Source organism: Stenella coeruleoalba, assembly GCF_951394435.1.
Source record: "Stenella coeruleoalba genome assembly, contig: scaffold_126, whole genome shotgun sequence".
Taxonomy (NCBI): Eukaryota; Metazoa; Chordata; class Mammalia; order Artiodactyla; family Delphinidae; genus Stenella; species Stenella coeruleoalba.
Genome location: NW_027646078.1, coordinates 89,485 through 101,932, shown reverse-complemented (window position 1 = coordinate 101,932; position 12,448 = coordinate 89,485). Strand labels below are relative to the sequence as shown.

At 44.0% G+C, this 12,448-nt stretch overlaps 1 long non-coding RNA gene across 4 annotated transcripts in view; it reads left to right on the top strand.

Moving 5' to 3' along the window:
* LOC307181358 overlaps window positions 1-10,908 on the top strand; it is an 863,843-nt gene extending 852,935 nt beyond the window's left edge. For all 4 annotated transcript variants that reach the window (XR_013826540.1, XR_013826541.1, XR_013826542.1 and 1 more), the window contains one exon: window positions 10,824-10,908. This is a non-coding gene — a long non-coding RNA (uncharacterized lncRNA). The remainder of the gene's footprint in view (window positions 1-10,823) is intronic.
* Window positions 10,909-12,448: the final 1,540 nt, after the last annotated feature.

Here is a 12,448-nt window from a genome sequence, read left to right as displayed (position 1 = left end):
GAAGTGCCCTAGGTTCTGTTGCTTTGTTTTTTAGATGTTTCAGGAAACACCATACACTTCTCCCGAGTGGTTGTTGGCAATTTACATCCCGCCCATCAGCATAACAAGGCTCCCAGTTCTCCATGGCCTGTCCTGCCTTTCTGGATTTTACACTTTTTTCAGATGGCCCTTTTGACCGGGGGGAAGTGAGACTTCATTGTAGTGCAGATTTCCTTTGCAAGCTTGCTTGGTTGGCCAAAAAGGGCGTATGCGTTTTTTCCTGAATATATTCAGGAAAAAACGCATACGCCCTTTTTGGCCAAGTGCATCATTGTGGACGTTCTGCCTCTTTTCCTATGCTTTCAATGCAATTCCAGTCTACCTCCTGAAATCGGTTTCCTGCAATTCTGCCCCGCTTTCAAGTCCTCTTGGCAGCCTTACTTCAGTCTATTTTTGGACGATAGCTGTCATTTATAACTCTGCAGGTTTGTGAATTACAGTGCCCCTGAGCTCCTTTCTTCAATTCGCTTTCTTGTGAGCTGGCCGCAACACCGCAGGATGGCTTCAGGCCCTAATCTGGTTCCGGCACGGCACGCTGAGCCTTTGGTTAATTCCTCTTCCTGGTGGGAAATGAGAGTTAAATTTGCCCGTCCAGACACCTCCAGCTAGTCTCTCATTGGTTCTCGCTATTCCTGTTCATCTTCCGCAGAAATTGCAAACTGGGCCAAACAGGAGGTTAAAGGGACTGACTCTCCAAGTCGGGAGAGTGTTAGTAAAGCGTCTGGAATGTTGCACCCGAGTACCAGGGTACGAAAACTGAGACATATTTGAACACGTCTCCCGATCACATGGTTGATCATACTCTAGGTTCCACATGCATGTTTTAGCTGAAGGAAGAATACCTTAAACCTGGGTATTTGAAACCCGTGGAATGGGTACCATGCAATATGACTTCAAAGGGTCTTTATTTGCTCACTGAACCTCTCCAATCCTATCACTGCTGCGTTTATGCCCCTGTACACACGCTTGATTCTCTTTTGGAGACATAGCAATCCATAGGTTTTAAGATACTTACTAGTCAGGTACATTCTTAGGCGTTTAATATGGGGTTTTGAGTCCATTTCGTTGAGCAAGGAGTAGCTCTTGTCTATTCCATATTTGGCTTAAGGAACTTTATCTGTGCTCATTTCAATCTCTGGTTTTATGCAGCACCCCAACTCACCTTTCCCCTTAAGCAAGCATAAGTTGGTTTTCTAAATTTGAGACCTTGTTCTGTTTTGGAATGCAGTTCCTGTGTAGCCAAGTTTACATTCCGTGTATTAGTGATATCTTATGATGTTTCTTTTCTGTGTGACTTATTTCAGTTAGAATCATCGTACCTGAATCCACTCATTATGCTGCTACGGGCCTGATGACATAGATTTCATTGCTGAGTGATACTGCATTGTACGTAAATACCACAAGTTCTTTATCCATTTTTCACTTTCTGTGATATTGAACTTGTACGGTAAATGAGGTTCTTGTAAACGGAGGCGTCCCAAACTTTGGGGTGGCTGTGTCTTTTTGATTTTAATTTCCCTAAGCTATAGGACCATAAGTGGAAGTGCCCTAGGCTCTGTTGCTTTTTTTTTAGATGTTTCAGGAAACACCATACACTTCTCCTGAGTGTCTGTTGGCAATTTACATCCCGCCCATCAGCATAACAAGGCTCCCAGTTCTCCATGGCCTGTCCTGCCTTTCTGGATTTTACACTTTTTTCAGATGGCCCTTTTGACCGGGGAGAAGTGAGACTTCATTGTAGTGCAGATTTCCTTTGCAAGCTTGCTTGGTTGGCCAAAAAGGGCGTATGCGTTTTTTCCTGAATATATTCAGGAAAAAACGCATACGCCCTTTTTGGCCAAGTGCATCATTGTGGACGTTCTGCCTCTTTTCCTATGCTTTCAATGCAATTCCAGTCTACCTCCTGAAATCGGTTTCCTGCAATTCTGCCCCGCTTTCAAGTCCTCTTGGCAGCCTTACTTCAGTCTATTTTTGGACGATAGCTGTCATTTATAACTCTGCAGGTTTGTGAATTACAGTGTCCCTTAGCTCCTTTCTTCAACTTGCTTTCTTGTGACCTGGCCGCAACACCGCAGGATGGTTTCAGGCCCTAATCTGGTTCCGGCATGGCACGCTGAGCCTCTGGTTATTTCCTCTTCCTGGTGGGAAATGAGAGTTAAATTTGCCCGTCCAGACACCTCCAGCTAGTCTCTCATTGGTTCTCGCTATTCGTGTTCATCTTCTGCAGAAATTGCAAACTGGGCCAAACAGGAGGTTAAAGGCGCTGACTCTCCAAGTGGGGAGAGTGTTAGTAAAGCGTCTGGAATGTTGCACCCGAGTACCAGGGGAGGAAAACTGAGACATATTTGAACACGTCTCCCGATCACATGGTTGATCATACTCTAGGTTCCACATGCATGTTTTAGCTGAAGGAAGAATACCTTAAACCTGGGTAGTTGAAACCCGTGGAATGGGTACCATGCAATATGACTTCAAAGGGTCTTCATTTGCTCACCGAACCTCTCCAATCCTATCACTGCTGCGTTTATGCCCCTGTACACATGCTTGATTCTCTTTCGGAGACATAGCAATCCATAGGTTTTAAGATACTTACTAGTCAGGTACATTCTTAGGCGTTTAATATGGGGTGTTGAGTCCATTTCGTTGAGCAAGGAGTAGCTCTTGTCTATTCCATATTTGGCTTAAGGAACTTTATCTGTGCTCATTTCAATCTCTGGTTTTATGCAGCACCCCAACTCACCTTTACCCTTAAGCAAGCATAAGTTGGTTTTCTAAATTTGAGACCCTGTTGTGTTGTGTAATTCAGTTCCTGTGTAGCCAAGTTTACATTCCGTGTATTAGTGATATCTTATGATGTTTCTTTTTCTGTGTGACTTATTTCAGTTAGAATCATCGTACCTGAATCCACTCATTATGCTGCTACGGGCCTGATGACATAGATTTCATTGCTGAGTGATACTGCATTGTACGTAAGTACCACAAGTTCTTTATCCATTTTTCACTTTCTGCGATGTTGAACTTGTACTGTAAACGAGGTTCTTGTAAACAGAGCCGTTCCAAACTTTGGGGTGGCTGTGTCTCTTTGATTTTAATTTCCCTAAGCTATAGGACCATAAGTGGAAGTGCCCTAGGTTCTGTTGCTTTGTTTTTTAGATGTTTCAGGAAACACCATACACTTCTCCCGAGTGGTTGTTGGTAATTTACATCCCGCCCATCAGCATAACAAGGCTCCCAGTTCTCCATGGCCTGTCCTGCCTTTCTGGATTTTACACTTTTTTCAGATGGCCCTTTTGACCGGTGGGAAGTGAGACTTCATTGTAGTGCAGATTTCCTTTGCAAGCTTGCTTGGTTGGCCAAAAAGGGCGTATGCGTTTTTTCCTGAATATATTCAGGAAAAAACGCATACGCCCTTTTTGGCCAAGTGCATCATTGTGGACGTTCTGCCTCTTTTCCTATGCTTTCAATGCAATTCCAGTCTACCTCCTGAAATCGGTTTCCTGCAATTCTGCCCCGCTTTCAAGTCCTCTTGGCAGCCTTACTTCAGTATATTTTTGGACGATAGCTGTCGTTTATAACTCTGCAGGTTTGTGAATTACAGTGCTCCTGAGCTCCTTTCTTTAACTCGCTTTCTTGTGACATGGCCGCAACACCGCAGGATGTCTTCAGGCCCTAATCTGGTTCCGGCACGGCATGCTGAGCCTTTGGTTATTTCCTCTTCCTGGTGGGAAATGAGAGTTAAATTTGCCCATCCAGACACCTCCAGCTAGTCTCTCATTGGTTCTCGCTATTCCTGTTCATCTTCCACAGAAATTGCAAACTGGGCCAAACAGGAGGTTAAAGGGACTGACTCTCCAAGTCGGGAGAGTGTTAGTAAAGCGTCTGGAATGTTGCACCCGAGTACCAGGGGAGGAAAACTGAGACATATTTGAACACGTCTCCCGATCACATGGTTGATCATACTCTAGGTTCCACATGCATGTTTTAGCTGAAGGAAGAATACCTTAAACCTGGGTATTTGAAACCCGTGGAATGGGTACCATGCAATATGACTTCAAAGGGTCTTCATTTGCTCACCGAACCTCTCCAATCCTATCACTGCTGCGTTTATGCCCCTGTACACATGCTTGATTCTCTTTCGGAGACATAGCAATCCATAGGTTTTAAGATACTTACTAGTCAGGTACATTCTTAGGCGTTTAATATGCGGTGTTGAGTCCATTTCGTTGAGCAAGGAGTAGCTCTTGTCTATTCCATATTTGGCTTAAGGAACTTTATCTGTGCTCATTTCAATCTCTGGTTTTATGCAGCACCCCAACTCACCTTTCCCCTTAAGCAAGCATAAGTTGGTTTTCTAAATTTGAGACCCTGTTCTGTTCTGTAATTCAGTTCCTGTGTAGCCAAGTTTACATTCCGTGTATTACTGATATCTTATGATGTTTCTTTTTCTGTGTGACTTATTTCAGTTAGAATCATCATACCTGAATCCACTCATTGTGCTGCTAAGGGCCTGATGACACAGATTTCATTGCTGAGTGATATTGCTTTGTAAGTAAATACCACAACTTCTTTATCCATTTTTCACTTTCTGCGATGTTGAACTTGTACTGTAAACGAGGTTCTTGTAAACAGAGCCGTTCCAAACTTTGGGGTGGCTGTGTCTTTTTGATTTTAATTTCCCTAAGCTATAGGACCATAAGTGGAAGTGCCCTAGGTTCTGTTGCTTTGTTTTTTAGATGTTTCAGGAAACACCATACACTTCTCCCGAGTGTCTGTTGGCAATTTACATCCCGCCCATCAGCATAACAAGGCTCCCAGTTCTCCATGGCCTGTCCTGCCTTTCTGGATTTTACACTTTTTTCAGATGGCCCTTTTGACCGGTGGGAAGTGAGACTTCATTGTAGTGCAGATTTCCTTTGCAAGCTTGCTTGGTTGGCCAAAAAGGGCGTATGCGTTTTTTCCTGAATATATTCAGGAAAAAACGCATACGCCCTTTTTGGCCAAGTGCATCATTGTGGACGTTCTGCCTCTTTTCCTATGCTTTCAATGCAATTCCAGTCTACCTCCTGAAATCGGTTTCCTGCAATTCTGCCCCGCTTTCAAGTCCTCTTGGCAGCCTTACTTCAGTCTATTTTTGGACGATAGCTGTCATTTATAACTCTGCAGGTTTGTGAATTACAGTGCCCCTGAGCTCCTTTCTTCAACTCTCTTTCTTGTGACCTGGCCGCAACACCGCAGGATGGCTTCAGGCCCTAATCTGGTTCCGGCACGGCACGCTGAGCCTTTGGTTAATTCCTCTTCCTGGTGGGAAATGAGAGTTAAATTTGCCCGTCCAGACACCTCCAGCTAGTCTCTCATTGGTTCTCGCTATTCCTGTTCATCTTCCGCAGAAATTGCAAACTGGGCCAAACAGGAGGTTAAAGGGACTGACTCTCCAAGTCGGGAGAGTGTTAGTAAAGCGTCTGGAATGTTGCACCCGAGTACCAGGGTACGAAAACTGAGACATATTTGAACACGTCTCCCGATCACATGGTTGATCATACTCTAGGTTCCACATGCATGTTTTAGCTGAAGGAAGAATACCTTAAACCTGGGTATTTGAAACCCGTGGAATGGGTACCATGCAATATGACTTCAAAGGGTCTTCATTTGCTCACTGAACCTCTCCAATCCTATCACTGCTGCGTTTATGCCCCTGTACACACGCTTGATTCTCTTTTGGAGACATAGCAATCCATAGGTTTTAAGATACTTACTAGTCAGGTACATTCTTAGGCGTTTAATATGGGGTTTTGAGTCCATTTCGTTGAGCAAGGAGTAGCTCTTGTCTATTCCATATTTGGCTTAAGGAACTTTACCTGTGCTCATTTCAATCTCTGGTTTTATGCAGCACCCCAACTCACCTTTCCCCTTAAGCAAGCATAAGTTGGTTTTCTAAATTTGAGACCTTGTTCTGTTTTGGAATGCAGTTCCTGTGTAGCCAAGTTTACATTCCGTGTATTAGTGATATCTTATGATGTTTCTTTTCTGTGTGACTTATTTCAGTTAGAATCATCGTACCTGAATCCACTCATTATGCTGCTACGGGCCTGATGACATAGATTTCATTGCTGAGTGATACTGCATTGTACGTAAGTACCACAAGTTCTTTATCCATTTTTCACTTTCTGTGATATTGAACTTGTACGGTAAACGAGGTTCTTGTAAACGGAGGCGTCCCAAACTTTGGGGTGGCTGTGTCTTTTTGATTTTAATTTCCCTAAGCTATAGGACCATAAGTGGAAGTGCCCTAGGCTCTGTTGCTTTTTTTTTAGATGTTTCAGGAAACACCATACACTTCTCCTGAGTGTCTGTTGGCAATTTACATCCCGCCCATCAGCATAACAAGGCTCCCAGTTCTCCATGGCCTGTCCTGCCTTTCTGGATTTTACACTTTTTTCAGATGGCCCTTTTGACCGGGGAGAAGTGAGACTTCATTGTAGTGCAGATTTCCTTTGCAAGCTTGCTTGGTTGGCCAAAAAGGGCGTATGCGTTTTTTCCTGAATATATTCAGGAAAAAACGCATACGCCCTTTTTGGCCAAGTGCATCATTGTGGACGTTCTGCCTCTTTTCCTATGCTTTCAATGCAATTCCAGTCTACCTCCTGAAATCGGTTTCCTGCAATTCTGCCCCGCTTTCAAGTCCTCTTGGCAGCCTTACTTCAGTCTATTTTTGGACGATAGCTGTCATTTATAACTCTGCAGGTTTGTGAATTACAGTGCCCCTGAGCTCCTTTCTTCAACTCGCTTTCTTGTGAGCTGGCCGCAACACCGCAGGATGGCTTCAGGCCCTAATCTGGTTCCGGCACGGCACGCTGAGCCTCTGGTTATTTCCTCTTCCTGGTGGGAAATGAGAGTTAAATTTGCCCGTCCAGACACCTCCAGCTAGTCTCTCATTAGTTCTCGCTATTCCTGTTCATCTTCTGCAGAAATTGCAAACTGGGCCAAACAGGAGGTTAAAGGCGCTGACTCTCCAAGTGGGGAGAGTGTTAGTAAAGCGTCTGGAATGTTGCACCCGAGTACCAGGGGAGGAAAACTGAGACATATTTGAACACGTCTCCCGATCACATGGTTGATCATACTCTAGGTTCCACATGCATGTTTTAGCTGAAGGAAGAATACCTTAAACCTGGGTAGTTGAAACCCGTGGAATGGGTATCATGCAATATGACTTCAAAGGGTCTTCATTTGCTCACCGAACCTCTCCAATCCTATCACTGCTGCGTTTATGCCCCTGTACACATGCTTGATTCTCTTTCGGAGACATAGCAATCCATAGGTTTTAAGATACTTACTAGTCAGGTACATTCTTAGGCGTTTAATATGGGGTGTTGAGTCCATTTCGTTGAGCAAGGAGTAGCTCTTGTCTATTCCATATTTGGCTTAAGGAACTTTATCTGTGCTCATTTCAATCTCTGGTTTTATGCAGCACCCCAACTCACCTTTCCCCTTAAGCAAGCATAAGTTGGTTTTCTAAATTTGAGACCCTGTTCTGTTCTGTAATTCAGTTCCTGTGTAGCCAAGTTTACATTCCGTGTATTAGTGATATCTTATGATGTTTCTCTTTCTGTGTGACTTATTTCAGTTAGAATCATCGTACCTGAATCCAGTCATTATGCTGCTACGGGCCTGATGACATAGATTTCATTGCTGAGTGATACTGCATTGTACGTAAGTACCACAAGTTCTTTATCCATTTTTCACTTTCTGCGATGTTGAACTTGTACTGTAAACGAGGTTCTTGTAAACAGAGCCGTTCCAAACTTTGGGGTGGCTGTGTCTCTTTGATTTTAATTTCCCTAAGCTATAGGACCATAAGTGGAAGTTCCCTAGGTTCTGTTGCTTTGTTTTTTAGATGTTTCAGGAAACACCATACACTTCTCCCGAGTGGTTGTTGGTAATTTACATCCCGCCCATCAGCATAACAAGGCTCCCAGTTCTCCATGGCCTGTCCTGCCTTTCTGGATTTTACACTTTTTTCAGATGGCCCTTTTGACCGGGGGGAAGTGAGACTTCATTGTAGTGCAGATTTCCTTTGCAAGCTTGCTTGGTTGGCCAAAAAGGGCGTATGCGTTTTTTCCTGAATATATTCAGGAAAAAACGCATACGCCCTTTTTGGCCAAGTGCATCATTGTGGACGTTCTGTCTCTTTTCCTATGCTTTCAATGCAATTCCAGTCTACCTCCTGAAATCGGTTTCCTGCAATTCTGCCCCGCTTTCAAGTCCTCTTGGCAGCCTTACTTCAGTATATTTTTGGACGATAGCTGTCGTTTATAACTCTGCAGGTTTGTGAATTACAGTGCTCCTGAGCTCCTTTCTTTAACTCGCTTTCTTGTGACATGGCCGCAACACCGCAGGATGTCTTCAGGCCCTAATCTGGTTCCGGCACGGCACGCTGAGCCTTTGGTTATTTCCTCTTCCTGGTGGGAAATGAGAGTTAAATTTGCCCATCCAGACACCTCCAGCTAGTCTCTCATTGGTTCTCGCTATTCCTGTTCATCTTCCACAGAAATTGCAAACTGGGCCAAACAGGAGGTTAAAGGGACTGACTCTCCAAGTGGGGAGAGTGTTAGTAAAGCGTCTGGAATGTTGCACCCGAGTACCAGGGGAGGAAAACTGAGACATATTTGAACACGTCTCCCGATCACATGGTTGATCATACTCTAGGTTCCACATGCATGTTTTAGCTGAAGGAAGAATACCTTAAACCTGGGTAGTTGAAACCCGTGGAATGGGTACCATGCAATATGACTTCAAAGGGTCTTCATTTGCTCACCGAACCTCTCCAATCCTATCACTGCTGCGTTTATGCCCCTGTACACATGCTTGATTCTCTTTCGGAGACATAGCAATCCATAGGTTTTAAGATACTTACTAGTCAGGTACATTCTTAGGCGTTTAATATGCGGTGTTGAGTCCATTTCGTTGAGCAAGGAGTAGCTCTTGTCTATTCCATATTTGGCTTAAGGAACTTTATCTGTGCTCATTTCAATCTCTGGTTTTATGCAGCACCCCAACTCACCTTTCCCCTTAAGCAAGCATAAGTTGGTTTTCTAAATTTGAGACCCTGTTCTGTTCTGTAATTCAGTTCCTGTGTAGCCAAGTTTACATTCCGTGTATTACTGATATCTTATGATGTTTCTTTTTCTGTGTGACTTATTTCAGTTAGAATCATCATACCTGAATCCACTCATTGTGCTGCTAAGGGCCTGATGACACAGATTTCATTGCTGAGTGATATTGCTTTGTAAGTAAATACCACAACTTCTTTATCCATTTTTCACTTTCTGCGATGTTGAACTTGTACTGTAAACGAGGTTCTTGTAAACAGAGCCGTTCCAAACTTTGGGGTGGCTGTGTCTTTTTGATTTTAATTTCCCTAAGCTATAGGACCATAAGTGGAAGTGCCCTAGGTTCTGTTGCTTTGCTTTTTAGATGTTTCAGGAAACACCATACACTTCTCCCGAGTGGTTGTTGGCAATTTACATCCCGCCCATCAGCATAACAAGGCTCCCAGTTCTCCATGGCCTGTCCTGCCTTTCTGGATTTTACACTTTTTTCAGATGGCCCTTTTGACCGGGGGGAAGTGAGACTTCATTGTAGTGCAGATTTCCTTTGCAAGCTTGCTTGGTTGGCCAAAAAGGGCGTATGCGTTTTTTCCTGAATATATTCAGGAAAAAACGCATACGCCCTTTTTGGCCAAGTGCATCATTGTGGACGTTCTGCCTCTTTTCCTATGCTTTCAATGCAATTCCAGTCTACCTCCTGAAATCGGTTTCCTGCAATTCTGCCCCGCTTTCAAGTCCTCTTGGCAGCCTTACTTCAGTCTATTTTTGGACGATAGCTGTCATTTATAACTCTGCAGGTTTGTGAATTACAGTGCCCCTGAGCTCCTTTCTTCAATTCGCTTTCTTGTGAGCTGGCCGCAACACCGCAGGATGGCTTCAGGCCCTAATCTGGTTCCGGCACGGCACGCTGAGCCTTTGGTTAATTCCTCTTCCTGGTGGGAAATGAGAGTTAAATTTGCCCGTCCAGAAACCTCCAGCTAGTCTCTCATTGGTTCTCGCTATTCCTGTTCATCTTCTGCAGAAATTGCAAACTGGGCCAAACAGGAGGTTAAAGGGACTGACTCTCCAAGTCGGGAGAGTGTTAGTAAAGCGTCTGGAATGTTGCACCCGAGTACCAGGGTACGAAAACTGAGACATATTTGAACACGTCTCCCGATCACATGGTTGATCATACTCTAGGTTCCACATGCATGTTTTAGCTGAAGGAAGAATACCTTAAACCTGGGTATTTGAAACCCGTGGAATGGGTACCATGCAATATGACTTCAAAGGGTCTTCATTTGCTCACTGAACCTCTCCAATCCTATCACTGCTGCGTTTATGCCCCTGTACACACGCTTGATTCTCTTTTGGAGACATAGCAATCCATAGGTTTTAAGATACTTACTAGTCAGGTACATTCTTAGGCGTTTAATATGGGGTTTTGAGTCCATTTTGTTGAGCAAGGAGTAGCTCTTGTCTATTCCATATTTGGCTTAAGGAACTTTATCTGTGCTCATTTCAATCTCTGGTTTTATGCAGCACCCCAACTCACCTTTCCCCTTAAGCAAGCATAAGTTGGTTTTCTAAATTTGAGACCTTGTTCTGTTTTGGAATGCAGTTCCTGTGTAGCCAAGTTTACATTCCGTGTATTAGTGATATCTTATGATGTTTCTTTTCTGTGTGACTTATTTCAGTTAGAATCAGCGTACCTGAATCCACTCATTATGCTGCTACGGGCCTGATGACATAGATTTCATTGCTGAGTGATACTGCATTGTACGTAAGTACCACAAGTTCTTTATCCATTTTTCACTTTCTGTGATATTGAACTTGTACGGTAAACGAGGTTCTTGTAAACGGAGGCGTCCCAAACTTTGGGGTGGCTGTGTCTTTTTGATTTTAATTTCCCTAAGCTATAGGACCATAAGTGGAAGTGCCCTAGGCTCTGTTGCTTTTTTTTTAGATGTTTCAGGAAACACCATACACTTCTCCTGAGTGTCTGTTGGCAATTTACATCCCGCCCATCAGCATAACAAGGCTCCCAGTTCTCCATGGCCTGTCCTGCCTTTGTGGATTTTACACTTTTTTCAGATGGCCCTTTTGACCGGGGAGAAGTGAGACTTCATTGTAGTGCAGATTTCCTTTGCAAGCTTGCTTGGTTGGCCAAAAAGGGCGTATGCGTTTTTTCCTGAATATATTCAGGAAAAAACGCATACGCCCTTTTTGGCCAAGTGCATCATTGTGGACGTTCTGCCTCTTTTCCTATGCTTTCAATGCAATTCCAGTCTACCTCCTGAAATCGGTTTCCTGCAATTCTGCCCCGCTTTCAAGTCCTCTTGGCAGCCTTACTTCAGTCTATTTTTGGACGATAGCTGTCATTTATAACTCTGCAGGTTTGTGAATTACAGTGCCCCTGAGCTCCTTTCTTCAACTCGCTTTCTTGTGAGCTGGCCGCAACACCGCAGGATGGCTTCAGGCCCTAATCTGGTCCGGCACGGCACGCTGAGCCTTTGGTTAATTCCTCTTCCTGGTGGGAAATGAGAGTTAAATTTGCCCGTCCAGACACCTCCAGCTAGTCTCTCATTGGTTCTCGCTATTCCTGTTCATCTTCTGCAGAAATTGCAAACTGGGCCAAACAGGAGGTTAAAGGCGCTGACTCTCCAAGTGGGGAGAGTGTTAGTAAAGCGTCTGGAATGTTGCACCCGAGTACCAGGGGAGGAAAACTGAGACATATTTGAACACGTCTCCCGATCACATGGTTGATCATACTCTAGGTTCCACATGCATGTTTTAGCTGAAGGAAGAATACCTTAAACCTGGGTAGTTGAAACCCGTGGAATGGGTACCATGCAATGTGACTTCAAAGGGTCTTCATTTGCTCACCGAACCTCTCCAATCCTATCACTGCTGCGTTTATGCCCCTGTACACATGCTTGATTCTCTTTCGGAGACATAGCAATCCATAGGTTTTAAGATACTTACTAGTCAGGTACATTCTTAGGCGTTTAATATGGGGTGTTGAGTCCATTTCGTTGAGCAAGGAGTAGCTCTTGTCTATTCCATATTTGGCTTAAGGAACTTTATCTGTGCTCATTTCAATCTCTGGTTTTATGCAGCACCCCAACTCACCTTTCCCCTTAAGCAAGCATAAGTTGGTTTTCTAAATTTGAGACCCTGTTCTGTTCTGTAATTCAGTTCCTGTGTAGCCAAGTTTACATTCCGTGTATTAGTGATATCTTATGATGTTTCTCTTTCTGTGTGACTTATTTCAGTTAGAATCATCGTACCTGAATCCAGTCATTATGCTGCTACGGGCCTGATGA